This window comes from Macrobrachium rosenbergii, chromosome 5 (assembly GCF_040412425.1).
Source record: "Macrobrachium rosenbergii isolate ZJJX-2024 chromosome 5, ASM4041242v1, whole genome shotgun sequence".
NCBI lineage: Eukaryota > Metazoa > Arthropoda > Malacostraca > Decapoda > Palaemonidae > Macrobrachium > Macrobrachium rosenbergii.
In genome coordinates, this window is record NC_089745.1 from 36930490 (window position 1) to 36952718 (window position 22229).

General features: G+C 37.1%; 1 protein-coding gene across 1 annotated transcript in view; it reads left to right on the forward strand.

Moving 5' to 3' along the window:
- Positions 1-22229, forward strand: part of LOC136838665 (glycine receptor subunit alpha-4-like) — an 825852-nt gene that overhangs the window by 202851 nt on the left and 600772 nt on the right. Inside the window, exon 7 of the mRNA XM_067104011.1 lies at positions 855-916. The gene's annotated coding sequence lies outside the window, so the exon portion shown is untranslated. The remainder of the gene's footprint in view (positions 1-854; positions 917-22229) is intronic.

Sequence of the window (22229 nt, forward strand, 5' to 3'; positions counted from 1 at the left end):
ATGTGCGTAGCTAAGATTAAATTCGGCGGTGCAAATATGTCACAGGCCTAGAAAATGGATGGGACTTAGAAAAAATTATTGAAAATAAGTTCTAGTATAAAAACATCGATGAGAAAGTTTTATTTAATGATCTTAACAGAATCTAGTACTCTTTGTACTCTAAAAGCAACCATAATTATCAACAAATAATATTAGCACAGAGGCTATTTTTGCCCATTTTGCCGCTAACTTCCATAAAATTTACAAAAATTCCAATAACTGGAAACAAAATGTCAGTATGAAAGAGACATGTAAGAACACATATAAGTATCGGTCAGTGTCTGCGATATTAGTTTAAGGTATTTCAGACCATTTAATATCATAGATATGAATGGTGTTGAATGATAGGCATATTCTTTGGAAAACTGTGGAGCAATTAGACGAAGGAAGAACACCAACTTATTGACAGAGGTGTGTGAAATTGCATACCATTATTATTCTTTCACTTGTCTGCGTACCCATTATTGTTTTCATTTCAAGTTGATGTCTGTTTTCAGGCTTTTTCATATCAGGGTTTTTTTTTTTTTTTATATCAGGGATATAACAGGATGAAGAACTTTCACGGGGAATATTATGCCAAACAGATTTTTTTTATTGTTCGAATTCCCACTATTCCATTAAGGAATTGCATACAGTATGTATGTATATATATGTGTATATATATATATATATATATCCATACATATGTATATATATATATTGTATATATATATACATGTATATATGATTTGATTACAATTAATTGATATTTCAAGACATGAATGAAAACTGTAAAAAGATAATGAAGCCTAATTTCAGATTTTTCCTCTTTTCAGGTTTGTTTGACTTTTTATAGCTGCTTTTTGGAGCCTTCGGTTTTCTTGAGATTCGTGATAAGGTAAGATATGATTTTTTTCAGTTTACCGCCTTGTTTTAATTACTGATATGCTATTTTGCCGGAATAGTGATAATTATTTTTATTTTAGAAGCTACCAAAAGAAAGCTCGATATGCCAACAAATGAGCAAGTACCCCTTAACGAATCTTTTTTCCTTACTTCATTATCTCTTCTTTCCCTCCTGGCTGCCAGCTTTTCTTTCTCAGGTTAGAAAATAGTTGTTACTACTCTTTCTGAAAACAGTTTTTATCGGAAAATAATCATCCAGAATATTTCAATTTTCCAGTTGGAAAGCAAGAAAATAGTATTCTTTTGTATTATTCAAGCCGTCTGGCTAGTACAGTAGGTATCGTGTTGACCTCGTATTCTCGGGGACCAGAGTTCACTCCCGTCAAGGAGCGGATAGTGAGAATGCCAACTAGATGGTTACTGCCATGAGTGACGCCCAGGATTTTGGGGGCTGGGGGTGTTACCCAGCTGACTTCGCCCGAGAGGCAACAGCCTGTGGGAGGGCTAAAACCAATAACTTTAACTGTTGATAAAGTGATTTAAAGTTTTTTCTTCTTTATGAGGTTATGGTATATACATGGTATATACCATGAACATCTAACGTATTCTCTGTGATAACGTTTATATTAAGAAAATTGAGAACTTTTTTTGTCCCCTTTGTCTAATTTGTGTTCTTGTTTTATGTAATTTTTCTCTTATTATCCCCTTTTACATCTTTTTGCAATGCATCCTGCAAAAGGAGCTGGCAAGAATAGTGAGTCGCCTGGATGTAAGAAAGACCTTTTGCTTTATTTCTGGTACGAGTTGTGATTGATACTGGAATTCCTTTTAGCTAAGCATTTGCCCCGTTCTCATTCTGCCTGTTTTCAGTGATGGAAACCTGATTACTTCGTTTTGTTTACATGTTTATTTTTGTTTCTTTATGCATGGAAGATATTTCCTCATTCGTGGTTTTATAAACCTTTTATGGATGAATTAGCGATGCTGCATTCATTAGTTTTTTTATTTTTATTTTTAGAAAAAATTCTCATCTTACTTATGGGCGTTCTTGTTTGCTTTTTGTTATTATGATAAATAAGTAATAAGATTATGGGAAAAAATGCTTTTGGAGACGGTCCAGTAAACCCTGATTTTAGAATTAATTTCTTCTCTCTTTCAAGTTGTAATAAATTACTGGTCTGCGAATGTCGACTTTAAAAAGGAGCAAAACTGAGAAAACTTTATCGTGTCTTTTGCCATTAAAATGGCACTTTGAAAAAGCTCAATTTAGCCAAAGTTATCGGTATCTTATATATTATAATTGTGTAGGAATTTCTGTTTTATAGGGATAACCAATGCTATAGCGAGAAGTAAAGGGATTAATATGGTTCCTATAAGTTGTTTACATTTTCACGTAATTGATTAAGATAACAAAGTAAATATGTGTGCACAGGTAGGTGGTAAAAGGAAACTCTTCCTATACCTCTCAAAGGTTTTATCTGTTCTTTGAATTTACATGAAATTCAAGTGAGCGAATTAGGCGTATTCTGTCGGACATAGTTTTGTTTACATAATATCTTACAGCACACTATACAAAATTTTCTCGTATATTCATGTAAGGCCCACTTCAGTTAACCAGGACTGGTTATTTATTCAGAGGTGTCATAAATAATAAGATATATATCTAAGCTCAACTTTTGATGAGGCTGAAAAACTGCTGTATGTATGAATGATGGCACTGAAGTGCTTTGTGCAATAACTGTTGGTTGGGTTTAATCCTGTCGATTTCTGTCGGTGACTGAGGTACTAAGGTTTAGAGCTGAGGAAGTTCCTCGTTGGGAGAGTGGGTTCCGTTCTCAGCTAGCACTCTGCTGACCCCAGCACACGTCTTTGAAGGTTCAATATGCCAAATAAAGCGCCTTTACTGAGTGTGCAAAAGATTCTGTTTGCTAGTTCCATGTCACCAGTTCACCCAGATATAAAAGGGTACCAGCGTCAGCTGTGGTCAAGAAAGAGAGCGTGGATTTGCTAAGCTCATTTCTAGAGACTTGCTGAGAAAATGGAGGGCTGTGCCCTTTAGACACTGGATGTCTTCAGATATGACACATGGATATAAGGCTAACCAATTAATCCCAATTTATGTATATATATATGTATATATATATATATATATATGTATATAAGAGTATGTATATACATAATTATATATATATATATATATATATATATATATATATATATATATATATATATATATATATGTATGTATGTATGTATGTATTCCATACAAAGAAAATGAAATACATAAATTTTTGAAAAATGCCCAACAGTTTCGTCCGACAATAGACCTCTTCTTGGAGCGTTTAATAAGATTACTATTGAAATATATATATATATATATATATATATATATATATATATATATATATATATATATATATATATATATATATATATATAAATATGTATATATACATTCATAATGACATACATACATACATACATACATACATACATACATACATACATACATACATACATACATAAGTGTATATGTTCGTGCGTGTTTGTGTATGCTTGGTTGTATTTGTACTTTTCTGAAAGCAAGAGAGAATGAAAATCAAAAAAAGAGTAAAACGAATGAAGGTTTTGATTCTTAATGTGTTTGCATAAAAGTTCGTGTTGTAAATCGTGCCATTGTGACACAAAATGGCACAATTAGAATACAGTGAAGTTAATTAGAGGAGATAAAAATATGAACAAGCTGCATGCATCCTCAGCAAAAGTTGTAAATGAGGCTGATTGTCTATTACCGAAAATTAAAAGGCCTTTCTCGCTTCCAGACGAAGTGTCCAACTTTGTCGCTAAGGAAATAGTATATAATTATAAAAACCTCATAACTAGAAATAACTCTGAAACTTCTTTTTTATCAGTTGGCCGTGAAGGCTTACGAGTTTTTGTTAACCATTGTTTCGTAGCAGACGGCATTAACTCTTTGTAATTTGTTAGTGCTTGCATGCGTGCATGTTGATGTATTGGTATTTCCGTGACTACTCTTGTGTACTTATATCTCCTATTAAAAGTAACAACGCCTGTAATATTGATTTTTTAATGATTAATCATGCATTGCCAGTTATGTTCTTGAACAAATGCCCACATTACCCCTTATATCCTTTTTCTTTCCACGACATATTCCTTTAGAGTAAATTCATTAAGAAATAATGTGTGAGTCTCTTCAATAAATGATGGACTTTCCCCTTCAATAAATGATGGACTTTCCCCCATATTTCACTGCAGTTATGTATTTGTTCGAGTTCGTATATGCTAATGGTTGTATTGTTGATAAGACATGAGTGTAAGGGTTTCGATATTTGCGCCTAGTGAAATCCAATGAAGCTTAAAGTTCCAAAAGGTGTAATGTGAGTCATAAGATATTAATTATAAAACTAGAGTACTCACTGAGTCTTTAATATATCATATGTGAACATTCAAAGTTGCATTGTTTAATATTGTTTTAGGAAACATATGCGGAAATGGAAGAAACGTCTTTTCCATGAAGAATCTTCATTGATGTATCAAGTGATTTATACGGAACAGTGCTCGAAATCTTCAGTGACGTAATAACTGTTTCTTACAAGAGGATAAAATAGCGATGTTTAGCTCATTAAAATTGGAGTATGTTACTGAATTAGGTAATAATTTAATCTAGTTAATAATTAATCACCTACCTCTTCAGTCTTTAGGGAATCGCTGTAGTGCCTAGGAAAAACGCCACGCGAGATCACCATTGTTTGGTGTTGGTCGGGACACAAGGCCCCGTGTGACCAATCAGGTCCAACTTTGCGCTTGAGCAGCCAATAGAGTAATTAGAAGGGATTTCATCTCGTCAGCTCGACGGTAACTGGAGTAAGATACCCGTCTCCCTTCCTGCAACGTCTCCGGAATTTATGTAGTCACGGATTCACTTATGCTCCAACATTTTCTAATTACTGTCAGTGAAGGAGAATTAGCAGAATGCCAACTAAGATGATCGACTCCTGTGATCGTTCCAATGGCTTGGAATTCCCGGTAGATGCCAGGCCTCACTAAATTACCGTGAATTACTACGGCCATTCCCCCACGATTGGTGAGGTCCAAGACCTGATCAAACATCAGACTCTAATTTATGGGGATTGGGGGCTCTTGCATGTGGTCTCCGGAGGTCATGAGCCTTGGGTTTGAAAAAGTTTCAAGATTACTTCCCCCTTTTCATGGTTTAATTTGTCTAATTTGTGACATTTTGTAGATGGGAATTAATTTACTTTTTTCTAGTTCATCCAGTATAGAAATCAATGCTTTTAAAATATAATAATAATAAAAAACTTTCAGAGGCGTATTCATAGTTGAGTTACTAGGCTCTAGGCTTTTAGGTGAAGATGGCGTAAAATTATATTTTGTTTGTCGAGTTAGAAATTTAATTATATAATTTGAAACTTAACTATGGATTCAGCAACGTATTTTGAAATTTGAAGAACGATGCAATAGTGAAATTAGGTCTTTTTGGATATACAACGGCTGCAATGATAAGGAAGTTTGTTCTTAATATGACCCAGAAATGATTTGTCAGTGTTTCAGGTTATCTCTATTAGAACTGACAGCTGAAAATAAATTTTTGATTGATCATCCGATAAGGAGGTATTATTATTCAAATTCCATTTTGTTTGTATTTTTGCCTTTGTGTATGCCATTCAAAAAGCTCTACCGAACTGCATAATTTTTGTTTCAAAAATTTATATATTATATATATATATATATATATATATATATATATATATATATATATATATATATATATATATATATATATATATATATATATATATATTTATTGTGTGTGTGTGTTATAATATTCTTTATTAGATGTCCTGTACTGGGACTGGAGGTTGGCGCTAAAGTGTGTTTTTTTTTTTTTTTTTACAGTTCCGTCTTACTAGGCTGTTAATAAATTTTGTAACTAAAGTGTAATCTTTAGCAGTTATGTCTGGTAACCTACTGGATATAAATTTTCAGGGCAAAACATATCCAAAGAACTATGAGCAAGCGGGTATTTATTTGAACATCATTATCCACTAATTTTCCTCTTTGTGAGATTGACAGCTAGACAAATCGACTTCCTGTTTACCCTGACAAAAGGCTGCTGAAAACCCATTCTGTAATAAGAAATCTGATCTGATTACGTAGGTCAAACAATTAAAAATAAAAGTAGAGGGGAAAGTGTTGGGGAAAGGGCACTATTTGCCGATGATCCTGGCTTATACAAACACTTCATCGCGCCTTTGGATATGACGATACTAGGTCAACAAATCACCGTCTCCTCTTGCTGCCCGGGATTTAGTCTGCTTTTCTTATTCTCGTTTTTTGTTGGGGTCCAATTTTGCCTTTATTACACAGGAAAGAAGAAAGGGAGAGGAAGGAGAGTGAGTTATTAATACATTAATCGTAAGGTAATTGTACGCGGTGCGGAGATATCCACACAGAATATGTGGGATTGTCATTTTGTATTTCTTTACCTTTCATAGCAGTGCTAGGTCATCTCAAGATGTAGTGAAAGGAGGAAAAGTAGTGAAGTATTTAGGGAAAATTAAATTGTTGCATGAGCCCTTAAGAAATTAAATGATTTCAGGTGACATTTTATGAACAAGTAGGTACTAGAGTGGCAGTTATTTTGGTAATAAGCACTTGGACATACTACAGAATGTGGACACTCACATACCATATTACAGGTGAGATGACAGGGATAACAATAAACTTTTTACAAGACACCAAAGGGTTGCAATTATAACTTGGAACATTAAGGCAATCTGCGTGGAGATTCAGTGATAGAATTCCAAAAAGTGCTGTTGTTGGTGATACATCAGAGTGGAGTAAATGAAATTCGCCGTCCGTGGAAATTATGAAAAGACAGTGAGTAAAATATAGTCTTCCACCGTGCAGTAACAGCAACGTATACTCGATGTTAGGACCCTGGACATAAAGGATTATGGCATCATTAGGATGCCCCGTCAGCATTCTGAAGTGCTGGGACAGAAGATTATTGCCACGCACGTAACTGGGAGGGTAATATCGCAAAGGCTCAATTGCTCTTTGGATTAAGGTGGCGTGCCTGCATGGTTGACGGTTTGATAATATATATTTCTAGTGTTAGAACGACCACTTTTTTTTTTTTTTTTTTTTTTTTTAATTACGATGTCTGTAGTACTTGAGTGAGTGTTAGTTTCCCTATTCAGTCATTTTCACTTGCTTTCTGTTAATTGAGCGGAGTTTTAATAAGTTATATCTAGTGTTTGAGTAGTTATTTTGACTTGCTTTTTGTTAATTGAGCGCAGTTTTAATAAGGTATATTTGGTGTTTGAGCTACTGCTATATCCCTTTTTCAGTTATTTGCATTTGATTTCTATTTGTGAACTACTGCAATAATGAATGAATGAGCCGGAAGGAACTTTAGCATTTTCTTTGTTTTTCTTGCGAAAGTAATATGTAGGAAATTTAATAGACGTCTAATTTAAATTGATATTGATTGTGTTAGCCTCCCATACCTTCTGAAGGATTTAATGCTGGTGACAAAGATAAACCTGCAACCTTAAAAAGAGTTGAAGTTTTGCAAAATTACAAAAAATTCGTCATTTATTACGCCACTTAATTACATTGCATAAGAGTATACAGATTACTACAAAACATGTTATATGGAGTCAACCTGGCCAAAGCTGTGGTTATAAGTAACCTCTCTCAGTAAATCTGAAGCTTAAGGGGTGAGAAGTATAAATATTATACGTCGGAAAGGCGTTGCTGATGTAAGATGATACAGTTACGGAACTTTAAACACGACAACCACTGGCATAAAAGGATACGAGAAAAACAGGAAATTAGAACGAGATTAAACCGGAGTCTCTCTCTCTCTCTCTCTCTCTCTCTCTCTCTCTCTCTCTCTCTCTCTCTCTCTCTCTCTCTCTCTCTCTCTCTCTATGGAATCATGGAATCACGAAGCAGCTCTCGGCTTCGGAGAACATTACAGCGGATGAAGTCATTACTGGGCATTATGGCGACATGGCCAGTTGATGAAAATTGCTATCATTGCATTACAGTTTCCGTAGAAAGAACATTGCTGTTGGATTCTTCTAGTCTCTACTGCGGTCGTTCTAGTTAATCGCTTTTAGGAATCGCTTTACTCGTCAGATGCTTACATGGTTATCCAGTTTTCCTCTTCTGTCCAATAAATTTGCTCAGGATTTATGAAATGGTGGCATTTAATGGCTAAGTAGTTTGCAAGTTCATTTCCTGAAATTCAGCAATTTCACGCTAATGCTCAGGTGGTGTTCTGGTAATTGGCTGTTCCATGCTTTCAGATTGACACGTGAGGTCTATATAAAGATTTTTTTTACGTTTTCTGTTGCAGTGTTTTTTTTTATCCTTTTTTCACTCTCCCTTTTGAATATAAAATTAAAAGAGGAAAATTACAGGAAAATAGTATATTTGGAATTTTGTGATGTATTAAGCGATATCTCTTCTGCGTTAGTGGGACTCTTGATAGATGCAATGACTCCCTGTATCTGGCGGACATAACCATACAAAAATTAGCATGGAAGATAAACTGTTCGTTTGATATCAAGGTATGTCATAAGATGCCAGTCACAGGATATCTGTGCGAATCAGTGGAACAGAATTTCGTGTGGTGGAACGGATCTCTCATTTGAATAAAATAAAATGCTTTATAGCCGCTCATTATGGGTTTAGGTAACCGATTAAATCTTGTCATTGAGACGTTGATGGAATATACAATATGACCTCATCAGTGCGATCCTTGTCTTAATCTTAAACATGAGAGTTGAAATGCCTTCACTGCTTGCAAAACAGATATGATTTATAAACCATAGTATAAGTCAACGAGGCATGTACGAGGGGGGTATAACATTTGGTTTGTACCCAAGATTTATAATGCTGCTTGGTCGATCTTGGTAAAATGGATCTGTTTTAGACTTGTGGAACACGGTAAAATTCCTAACTTTAAAAGTATGGTGATATACCTTTTGAATTCTCTCTCTCTCTCTCTCTCTCTCTCTCTCTCTCTCTCTCTCTCTCTCTCTCTCTCTCTCTCTCTCACACACACACACACACTTGCGAGCACACGCATATATTACCATATGTGTTTTTACCTATTAATCTGATGAAATTTATTTTTCCCCTACAGAACACTCGAGAAATTTAGCATTATTCTTTTGCCTTTCTCAACGGCTTATTTCATAATTCGTTCTGGGAGATGTCTTACTGACGGATGCCCTTTCTGACTCCAACCCTCCCTTTTTATCCACGCCTGGGAAACAAGAGAAGAAGAAGAATAATGCTAAATTCTCGAGTTCCCACAAAGAAATAAAATTTACCAAGTAATGAAAATAAAAAGCACCAGAAAGGGGTGGGAGGGAAGAGGGATTTCAAAACGTCTAGCATCATACTTTCAAGGTTAACGATTTTGTCCTATTCCACATTTCTAAAATGCTTTTTACAAATGCTGACAAAGCAACATATACTGTATATCTTGGGTAAAAACCTCCTTTGTACATTCCTCAGTGACTAATAGTATGATTTACTAATTAGGCTATGCCTGTTTTGAAATCAGCATTACTTTAATTATTTGACACTCATGACATTCATGGAACATGTCTTGATTGTAATAAAAACTTCAATTTCCAAGATGCGACTTTCAATTAAACAAAAGAAAATCATGTAGATTCATACCTGTCTCTATAATATAAAAGGAGATAGTCTTGAAAAGTCCTAAAGTCCCCCCCCTCTCTCTCTCTCTCTCTCTCTCTCTCTCTCTCTCTCTCTCTCTCTCTCTCTCTCTCTCTCTCTCTCTCTCATTTTTTCTTTTTTTCAAAACAAGGTGGTCTATATTAAAGGGACTCTGTGTCGTAACGTGAAAGGTCTAGTGTTATGTCTTGTTGCGAGAGTATGTGACTGCCTGACTGCCCATGTGGACGTCCAATATATTAGCTTGCGGTGCCTGAAATATAGGTCACCTGTGGATTCCGCTGTGGCTTAGAAATGTTTTTTTCTATTGCTTCAGAAACAACGTGCTGGCAGAAATCATTGTTCAGTATGTTTTATATTTGAATTTATCCAGAATTAAGTTGTCTTGAAATTATCAAGAGCGTTATCTGGTAGTTCATATCCGTGATTAATTAAAGTACTTAGCGAGAGAGAGAGAGAGAGAGAGAGAGAGAGAGAGAGAGAGAGAGAGAGAGAGAGAGAGAGAGAGAGAGAGAGAGAGAGAGAGAGAGAGAGACAGGGGGGCGAGGGGAATAACTGACTAATTTCTTAACCACTTAATGCCAAAGATTTCTAGAATGCAAGATTTCATTGCGGTGAAGACAACTTAGGACTAGATTTTTCGGCGGGTATAACAAATTTGAGGGTGAATACTTACATAAATTCATACGCATCTCGCATATTTCTTGTTTATTCACAAGTTACGTATGTACACACGATTTATAAAGAGTCACTGTTAATTGTTAACATGTAGTTTATAGCTGTCAGACAGATACGTAGATTTTTCCCTTGAAATCAGTCATTGAAAGTTTATGATGGACTTCTTTGTTCCTGTATGATACTTTTGTTTGTGGTGCTTCTCTCTCTCTCTCTCTCTCTCTCTCTCTCTCTCTCTCTCTCTCTCTCTCTCTCTCTCTCTTGCAAGTGCTATTTCGATCACTGTTCTGCTGAGCTGAGGGGACAATTCCTCTTGTTCTTGTAGCACTCAGGAGAATACCCCTCCTTACATTTACTCTCAGGAAATCGGTACTGCTCTTAGGCATTCACGGGTCAGTAACTGCTTCTCTACCCATTTGCTGTGAAGCTTTGGGATTCTGCGCGTGATTATACTTTTTCCGACTCGATTGATGATCTTTTTTTCCTATAAATGGCAGGAATAGCCATCTCTTTCTTTGTGGTTAAGCGTTATCCTTCTTCCTTATGTTCCCTTTTCTTGTTGTATTGGAGCCTGGGCTTGAAAATGACATTAGGCTTGGGATCGATGGTGCTATTATCAACTCATGCACTTGATACCACTGGAAAAAAAAGCTCGGGATTTTGTGGTTAACTCGGACTTTGCTTGGAGTTACTGACCTATTAATAATTCACATAGCTTCAGATATAATTTAGCAAGACTGACACTGGAGGTTTTGAAGACACCGACTTGACCAGACCTGACGGCTTCAAATAGAAGTTCAGGAACCTTTAGGTAATTGTTGGGCTTCCTCGCTGTATCCTTGGTTAACTTTTAACTTCAGGCAAGTGTTTTTTATTAATTCCTGTAAACTCATCATTCGTCATATGAAAATATTTACAGGATATCCATGTTTGATAGTTTGATCCTAAGACGATACAAATAGATACGCAGCCGTACTGAAAAGGTACTATATTTAAACCTCTTAGTACAGACTGGTTCTTTGAAAGAAATCTCCATGGATACTTTTTTTCATATTTAGATTTTGACTTATGAAATACATATTGTGTTTCTCCCGCATCTTAATAAACAACTTCCACTGCGTTTGTACGTATGCACACAAGCTCGGTATTGCAATACTTGCTTCTCCCCTTTATCCCTGATTTCAGAAGAGACATAGTTTGGGGCTTGCTTCTCGCTTGACCAGGGCTTATGTTACTGCCAAAGCAAGCTGGCAGGAAAGAGATATCATTTCCCCTTGCCTAGATGAGACGAAGAGATCTTATACGAGATATACGTCAAGCTAGAAATGCCTGCAGTCGAATGTGTTGATAGTTTAACAGACAGAAGTATTTTTTATCTTTCTCTATATCTGTTGTTTTTTTCCATCGCTCTACTCACCTCTCTACAGTTCTGAGTATAAGTCAAACTATCTTGGACCTCTGTTTTTGCAGTCGTAATTTCTCGTTCCTTAAAATGACATTCATTTTGTTCAGCATTTTTGCCATCGATCTAGCCTTGCATTGAGTATGAATATTCATTTTTTCACTGGTTTTCATCTTGTGAAGGAAACGCCTATTTGAAATCGTAATAACGATTCAATCGTTTGATTGATTTCGATAATGTTTTTAAAATTTTGGGAATAATGTGCATATTCTAGTTCAGGTGTGGTTGATAACTACTTTCTTTTGGCACTTTTAATTATTCCGACTTTCCATTTCTTGACAACCTTGGACCGCTGACATTTACAGTCTTGCCTCACACTACCAGTGATCATAATTACCAAGTTCTTGCCAAGCAGAGGGTGGGGGCTCGGGTAGGGGAGATGGGAGAATAAGGTACCCGGTGATTAGTTGAATGGAGTAGGTTGTAACTGGGGCTCAAAACACAACCTCATCCCGAAATAATTGCGGCAACCCGTCGGGTTAACGTCCTTTGAAGCCACACCTCTAAGCAGAAATGGCATATAGTTTTGTTTATATATATATATATATATATATATATATATATATATATATATATATATATATATATGACTATTTATCACATCACCGTGATTCATATACAATCAGAAAGCTACAAACGTCCTTTAATATCCAATTCACTCTACCTCGGAAGTAATATATTTTCATATATGTTACCGAAGGGGAATTTTTAGGTGATAATAAGTCCACCGTCCCGTGGGATCGAACCAGCGACGGACGGGGGAATCAGGACTTACAGTGACACACTAACCAGTCGGCCACAAGAGAGGTATAAATGAATACCATCTCCCATCAGCCCACCCGTCGAACTCAGGTGTTTTGCGTTTGGAGACGATATCCACCCACCTCAGCCATGTTGGCCGTGTAGTGCGTTTGTCGCACGTAGCCATATTATGACTATTTATCACATCACCGTGATTCATATACAATCAGAAAGCTACAAACGTCCTTTAATATCCAATTCACTCTACCTCGGAAGTAATATATTTTCATATATGTTACCGAAGGGGAATTTTTAGGTGATAATAAGTCCACCGTCCCGTGGGATCGAACCAGCGACGGACGGGGGAATCAGGACTTACAGTGACACACTAACCAGTCGGCCACAAGAGAGGTATAAATGAATACCATCTCCCATCAGCCCACCCGTCGAACTCAGGTGTTTTGCGTTTGGAGACGATATCCACCCACCTCAGCCATGTTGGCCGTGTAGTGCGTTTGTCGCACGTAGCCATATTATGACTATTTATCACATCACCGTGATTCATATACAATCAAAGCTACAAACGTCCTTTAATATCAATTCACTCTACCTCCAGTAGTAATATATTTTCATATATGTTACCGAAGAAATTTTAGAGTGATAATAAGTCCACCGTCCCGTGGGATCGAACCAGCGACGGACGGGGAATCAGGACCCTGAGTGACACACTAACCAGTCGGCCACAAAGAGGTATAAATGAATACCATCTCCCCATCAGCCCACCCGTCGAACTCAGGTGTTTTGCGTTTGGAGACGATATCCACCCACCTCAGCCATGTTGGCCGTGTAGTGCGTTTGTCGCACGTAGCCATATTATGACTATTTATCACATCACCGTGATTCATATACAATCGAAAGCTACAAACGTCCTTTAATATCCAATTCACTCTACCTCAGAGTAATATATTTTCATATATGTTACCGAGAGGAATTTTAGGTGATAATAAGTCCACCGTCCCGTGGGATCGAACCAGCGACGGACGGGGAATCAGACTTCAGTGACACACTAACCAGTCGGCCACAAGAGGTATAAATGAATACCATCTCCCATCAGCCCACCCGTCGAACTCAGGTGTTTGCGTTTTGGAGACGATATCCACCCACCTCAGCCATGTTGGCCGTGTAGTGCGTTTGTCGCACGTAGCCATATTATGACTATTTATCATCACCGTGATTCATATGCAATCAGAAAGCTACAAACGTCTTTATCAATTCACTCTGCCTCGGAAGTAATATATTTTCATATATGTTGCCGAAGGAAATTTTAGGTGATAATAAGTCCACCGTCGTGGGATCGAACCAGCGACGGACGGGGAATCAGGACTTACAGTGACACACTAAAAATTCCCTTCGGTAACATATATGAAAAAATATATTACTTCCGGAGGTAGAGTGAATTGATATTAAAGGACGTTTGTAGCTTTTGATTGTATATGAATCACGGTGATGTGATAAATAGTCATAATATGGCTACGTGCGACAAACGCACTACACGGCCAACATGGCTGAGGTGGGTGGATATCGTCTCCAAACGCAAAACACCTGAGTTCGACGGGTGGGCTGATGGGAGATGGTATTCATTTATACCTCTTGTGGCCGACTGGTTAGTGTGTCACTCAAGTCCTGATTCCCGTCCGTCGCTGGTTGATCCCACGGGACGGTGGACTTATTATCACCTAAAATTCCCCTTCGGTAACATATATGAAAATATATTACTCTGAGGTAGAGTGAATTGGATATTAAAGGACGTTTGTAGCTTTCTGATTGTATATGAATCACGGTGATGTGATAAATAGTCATATTATGGCTACGTGCGACAAACGCACTACACGGCCAACATGGCTGAGGTGGTGGATATCGTCTCCAAACGCAAAACACCTGAGTTCGACGGGGGCTGATGGGAGATGGTATTCATTTATACCTCTTGTGGCCGACTGGTTAGTGTGTCACTCAAAGTCCTGATTCCCCGTCCGTCGCTGGTCTGATCCCACGGGACGGTGGACTTATTATCACCTAAAAATTCCCTTCGGTAACATATATGAAAATATATTACTTCTGAGGTAGAGTGAATTGATATTAAAGGACGTTTGTAGCTTTGATTATATATATATATATATATATATATATATATATATATATATATATATATATAGAGAGAGAGAGAGAGAGAGAGAGAGAGAGAGAGAGAGAGAGAGAGAGAGAGCTCATGTTTAGAATTTAAAAGATTTAATTTTAGTTAATCTCTCTCTCTCTCTCTCTCTCTCTCTCTCTCTCTCTCTCTCTCTCTCTCTCTCTCTCTCTCTGACACAGGTATTTTGCAAGTAGCTATCAATAGGTGGCTGACGTCATGCCATCTCCTGCTTATCGATCTACAACACCTGTGAGGTTTCCTCATCTCATATTGATTATTTTTAGATTGTGGATTCTTGTCACTTGAGCATCTTCCCGCTGGATCCTCCAACTTTATGATTCATGGTTAAGCAATTGTTTTTTCACTATTCGAGAAAAAGTTAGCCCCTTTTTTAAGATTAATGAATGGATTTCCCTTAGAGGGGATGGCTCCAGGGAAAAATGAGACAAGAGCCACTGCCACATTTAGCATTTAAGGGCTTTTTCAAGTTCATAGTCCAATTCTATTTTCATTACACTCTGTAATTTTTTTATATTAAAACCATTCCATTCCATCGCTTCTAGTATTTCTTCGTTCTCCTTTTCATTCTTCCTCCGATCATTTTTGAGTTGTCAAGCATTTTGAAGGGAGGAATTTTAGGTTTTCGAAAGTTCTCCTTGAATGTCAGATGTAAAATGAACCACTTTCTGCAATAGATCTCTCGTCTCCACGGAGACTGTATAGTTTTTCCTATTTTCCTTAGTGTTCCCTGCCAAGATTAGCTGAGATGACCTCTTGAATTTTATCGCTGACTTTTACATGAAAATTGAGTTTAATTATTTATGGTTTTACTTTAAGATGGTTTAGATTTTATTTACTGCGCAAATTTTACTGCTGGGAATTTCAAGGCAGTTTTTCTTAATACAAAAATTCCCTGCAACACATCTTGAGCTAAGGAATGATTTTTTTTTTTAAGTGTCAAAGATGAATAGATGCTTTAACGCAAATTAAGGAGTAATTCATTCAGATGAATAAAGTGGCATCATTTAGTTGCTGGTAGATCAGATTAACGTTGTCTTACATCTCAGATATTCTGTAACTGATTTAAAATTGTTTTTCTCTTCATTTGCTTATGAATTTTCATTAAGCGTAGAACATGAGATGAGTTCATAATTAAATTTCTTGCGGGTATTTCGTATACACCACTTCAGTGTTTACTATTTATTATTTAATAATATAGCCCTCAACAGTCCCAGTAGTAAGCAGGAAGTCTAAAGATATTAAGAGTATTTTTTCTTCTGCTTCCAATTCATTTCCAGTCTATCGCAGCCTGCTATGCACATGCGAGCATTCTGCCATCTATTCCAGTTTGGGAACTGCTGGTCTTGACGTAAAGTGCTAGGTACACAGCCGCTGCGATGATTTTTAGTGTGGTAAGGCAAGGCATTATTCTCTCTCTCTCTCTCTCGTTCAATATAAAACCTGCACTCTCTCCTTCCCTTTCTTGCTCTCTGTACTCTTCATTGATACAACTTCTTGCCCCACACTGTGTTTTTCATACACAGACACATTTACTAAGGAATTTCCTACAACCGTTCTCACTGTTGATCTCTCATTTTCATGTAGAAGCAGCTACTTGCCCACCGTCACCCTCTCTCTCTCTCTCTCTCTCTCTCTCTCTCAGGTGTTTAATGAAAAACTTAGAACCCTTCGAAACTCTCTCTCTCTCTCTCTCTCTCTCTCTCTCTCTCTCTCTCTCTCTCTCTCTCTCTCTCTCTCTCAGTAATAGGAAACCCGTGTACCACCACGGGAAAGACGGAACCATAGGCCAAGCGACGACAGCATCGGCCATTCGACCGAGAAATTGATTCCCACATGAGAACTCGCAGAATATCCTTGCAGCGTCGGGCAACATGTTTGGGCCGGCTTTCTCGACGGCGTCGCATGTTTAGGATAAGCTTCAGGGTACCTGTGGCACGAATGCAGGAAGAAGTTTGCCGCCTCGGAGCCCAGGATTTGACTTACTTCCTCCAGGATTGCAGTCTTATGTATCCTGTCTTATGCTTTAAAGCAGTATGCGGTCCGGTACAGGGGCGGTAGTAGAATCCCTTGAGTATCAGGGCAACAACTTTCCTTAAGAAGTTTGTGGGAAATTGTATTTTCTTTCCTTGACTTCTTCCGTTGTGAGGTGGAACTCTTGCGGAATAGACTTGATTAGGAAACTGGGAAATAGAATATATAAATGATATGCTATCATGAAAAACAACAGCAATAGCATTGAGGTCCACATCCATAATCGTTTGATTAGAGAGGAATGTTAAATGAATTTTCCTCATAATTCATGGGAATGAATATCATTTGCTTACATCAGTTTTATTTAAGGAGAAGCCATATTTCACTTAACCTTTTTTTTTATTTTAGCGTTAGACAGCTAGTGCTGCTATTTGTGAAAGGTTTGCTTACTATTTACGGGATACTGTAATAAATGAAGAAATTTAATTCTAATTTTGAAATGAGCTACACCGCATGGAGATAGCTCACAGTTGATTCATCGGAAATCGGTTGAAAATTTAGGCTGACTATCTTTAATTCAATTGTCACTTCATCAAACAAATACATGTACTCATTTTGTAAACTGTAATACGAGAATCAAGTGGGTCTCCCACCCGTCTCTATTCTCTTCTGTAAAGACATCAAAGGCCTTTGTTTTCTTGAAGGAAGGAAGCGCTTCCTCGGTTTCGAGTCTTTTGATCTGAGATGCAACGGCAGTAGATGACCTGGAGGCCTTTCTCATGGCGCGATGTTGTAAGACTCTTCTTGGTTATATCAACTTCCTGGGCTCCAAGGCTCCGATTTGACGAGTTTTTCCTCCTTTCTTTAGTCTTCGTCCATGCTTGTGTCTGTCAATAAATATTTTTTTTTTTTAAGGAGTTGCTCAGAGTTATTTAATGCTTTCGATGAATCTGAATCGTACAGCATCTCCGGGGTTACTTTAAACCCTATGAGTTTTGTGGGCTAAATTCGGATCGGATCCCATGACAGGAAATTTTAAAGAACAGCATTTCACCCAATCCCTGTAGGAGTAATTTACGCCAAATTAAATTCGAAATTCGAGGTTTTTTCATGAACCAAAATATCAATCATAATTTGTCAGATTAAGCTCAGAGTTTGGGTGATATGTGTTGCATATAAGATATCCTTAACGCATATACTTGATATGTATCCATAGACACTTTGTAAGAATACGTACTTTCATGCATACAGACCAGTGTGTTCATTTACATGAGTATAGAATGGATGTGTGTTGACAGCATCATATCTCAAATAAAAGTGAGGACGACCAGTATCATTTTAGTCTGTGCATATTTTATAAGCGTTATGGTTGTCGTAATGCATTCTCGAGTTCAGAATAATCCTGAATTATTTTTGACGCGAATTTCAGGTCCCATAATTTTTCATGATATATAAAGTAAATATTTCTAGAACAATTTTATCTTTCATATGCAATATCTATCAAAAGTGGTGAAAAGCTTTTGCAATTCCAATAGTGTTTTATACAAGTATTTTAATGCACATTTTAAATTTTGCCGACTCAACACTGCCTGCTTATGTGCTTATGTACTGTAGTGTCAGTTAAGGATATGGCCAATCCTCATTTTCGTTTGAAAACGAGTATTTGAGGTTGTATAATTATAATTGTGGATATAGTACAATTTCATTGTATTACTCACTGAATAACTTCTAACTGTAATTCAGCAATTTAATTTCTGCTTAAAGATCTGTAAGTTTCAAAGCGGAACTTACGTCATGTCAGCTATTAACTTATGAAGAGCTTTATATTACATTCTAGTGCGGCAAAATGAACTCGTGGGGTGCTTTGAATTTTCTTGCCAATATAATAGAAATTGAATTTTAGTATTCCTGGAACAGAAGATTTTTTCTGCCAAACAGCTGAATCATTGTTAACGTTATTCTGATAAAACATGGCTACATAGAGGCCCTTCTCCCATGAAAGACTACGCCAGTGACGTTATTCGAAGTAGTGATTATCAGACTTTATTGTTCAGTTTAACATTGTTCTTTGGTTTTAGAGTATTCAAATAACATGTGTTGCGCAGTCGCGACTGAAAACGTTTCAGTAGATCATTACGGGGCAAACCCTTCCGACCATTTGACACCACGGTATTGAATAACCGAACTGTTCCAGTTCCAGGGCATCAGACTAGACTTTCGTATATCATTCATTACAAGGCAGAAAGCCTCACCCAAAAGAAACATAATCAAAATACATGATCAGTGAATTCTGTTTCTGTAAACATCGACATAATTTATAGATAACTGAAGTTTTCGTTCTTGAACTTCACATAATGCAACATAGGCGCCATCTTCGCAGGAGTGTAAGGTTTTAGAATGTATGAAGTATTGAACGATCTTAATTTCGCTTCCCGATTTTTGTAAGTCACCTACCATATTTATAACCATTCAATGTTTCGTATTGCTCTTGTGGAATTTTTTTATGGCTGGTAAAATCTGAAGCTTGGTTACGTTATTTGTATTAGAATGGCAGTATAATGCTGCAATATGATGGTAGTGTTGAGTTTACGCTTTCGTAGGTGCTGTTTGATACGTATGGTATGGTCATAGAGTAATTCATTGCGTATATAGATCCTTGAAGGTTAAAGACCTGTACTATTCAGGCCTTAGTATCACTCACTGTATCAAGTACTGTGATTGAAATCCTCACATGACTCATCCTTGGTTCTCTTGGAGACTAGGATTAGGGTTCTGTGCTCCTTCTGCTGTCATCCACCTTCTTAGTGATAGAGCATTTGCACGTCTTCGCCTACTAGTGTGGAAAGGATAAATAGGGTTATCGCTGAGCCATTTGATCAAGGCTGCTTATTCATACCAAAGACGACAATGTATAATTCATCATATACGTTTAAGAAATATTCAGTGTTTACATCATATATATATAATATATATATATATATATGTGTGTATATATATATACAGTATATATATATATATATATATATATATATATATATATATATATATATATATATATATATATATATATATATATACAGTATATATATTTATTTATTTGATTTCAGCTCTTTATATGTACTCGTATGTGCACCTGTGCGAAATATTACGATGTCTTGTTCATTTGTAGTAGATTTGGTTATATATATTGCACACACAAACGTACGCACATTTATATGCTTAAAAGAGAGACTTCAGTTTTACAAGTTTTGAGAAAAAAAAAAAAAAACTAAAGTAGTGGTTCCCATATGAATCTGGGATTCCATCTTCAACTACATCATCTCTAAGAGGCCATAATTAAGCGTACCCACCAGTTTGTGCTTCAACGTTATTGCCTGCTGTAAACTCCAGCATCGAAGAGAAAAACCTCGATATATTCAAATTCCTCCCTTATGTCCGAGATAAAGAGACAGCCACTATTGCAAATTTGGACAGAAATACCAGAGAAGAGCTGAGAGAGTGGTAGAAAGACATTTCTTTTATCACTGGTACAGGCATAGGAAGGAATCTTACTGTATCCTATCTCCACCGAAATTGTAACATTTCTCTAGCTTGCAGAAAGAGAGAAAAACAGAAAGAAAGAGATGCGTACCGAAAATTACTGGAAAGAAGGCAAGAAAGGAGGCGTAAAGAGTAGAAAGATAAGTTCTCAATACACGAAATTCCAATGGATGGGCCGTGTCTTTCTTATCCTCCTCCTCCTCCCCCTCCTGCACATAATGGGGACCCAGGGTGTCTGGTGGACTCATACTGGCTTGTAAGGGTGATGCTGGGGAGGGGGTTTGTCCTTTTGTGATATTCCGGAGTTTTGGTGCAGGTCGTTGAATTACTTTTCCCTAGCTTTTCATCAATGACTGCCACCTGCCAAAGACTTCCTTCCAAAGTCCTACCATCCAGTGATCCTCGTTGGATATGAGAAGTTATGTTGCACTAACGTGGGCAGGCCGGGATCAATTTTAGTCGCCACTGTCTTTAGTAATGATATGACGGTTTCCTTCGATTTGACTTTTTTGGGGTTTACTAATGGCATTTGGTTTGCGTTGTTGTTGCTGTTGTTGTTGTTTTTTTTGCAAATCGTTTTCTCACGGAAATTGCGATTCGCAGTTTTAGATTGTTGGCGCTTGTCTTTATGCTTTCAGGTAAACGTTACCTTCTAATAATTATTTATTTGAAAGTTAGCTGTGTTTTTAAAAGGAAATAAATGATTATATATGATGTCATTCCATATCGTAGCTCGCAATGGATTAAGCATGTGCCGGTACGCAGTTGCACCAGCCATTCTTTGACGAAAACCTTGGACGTCGGTTGTAATCAAATCAGAAAAATTATAATTGAATCTGATTCTTCTGTAGCATAGGTGAAATATTTTACGAAAACTACAAATTTCAGAGGGTCTTCCGTTTCAGAGGTGCGGTGCATCTGCATCAAACTACTCTGTGCTGTACCACTTCTAATACCTTAGGCCATAGTCCGAAGATACGGGAGATGAAAACTCTTCAGCCATCATCGCTCTGGGCCCTCAGGGGTCTCCTGAGGGGAGTGATCCCCCTCCCCCCCACTTCGTATTTAGCTTATTCAGGAGGGTAAATACCAGAAACAGCAGTCGAGAGGACAGTATTATTGTCTCGAGAATATTCTCTCTCTCTCTCTCTCTCTCTCTCTCTCTCTCTCTCTCTCTCTCTCTCTCTCTCTCTCTCAAGCTTCCACAAATCGATTGTTACCAAGAGGACCTCTTGTATGGAAAAGAAGAAGCTGAGAATCACCTTGCACGTTTTCCTCTGGTTTCTTGTTCTTAAGAATTTGCATTCCGTTCATTATGTTTCCATATTCTTTCCTGATATTAAGTCTCTCTCTCTCTCTCTCTCTCTCTCTCTCTCTCTCTCTCTCTCTCTCTCTCTCTCTCTCTCTCTCTCTCTCTTGTGTTATTCGGTCTGCCCAGTACTTCCATGGATGACCACTTGGAACATCCAGGCACTGTCAGTACAAAGGCCTTTTAAGCATTTGTCTGGTAGGGTATGTGGCTAGCAACCTCATCTCAACAATCCTTTCTGAGGGGAAAAATACATATATATATATATATATATATATATATATATATGTAATGTATATATACACGTATGTATGTATGTATGTGTGTATATATGTATGTATGTATGTATGTATGTATATGTATAATGCATATAGAGAGATTAATTATATCAGTATTGTAATCCTTCCATAAAAATGTTTTTTAATTCCTTATCTACAACGACCTCAGTATTTCTTACCCATTCGTTATAGTTCTCTCATTTTTTTATGCATTACAAAACATGTTTTTTTCCTATTTCGGTGATTCCATTTCCTTTCCCCCCTCTCACTCTGGTAACTGCTTCATTCTCTTCGAAATCTAACTATCCTAGAGGCGGAGAAGGCCTCTCTACCGTGAAATTGATTCTTGCATTG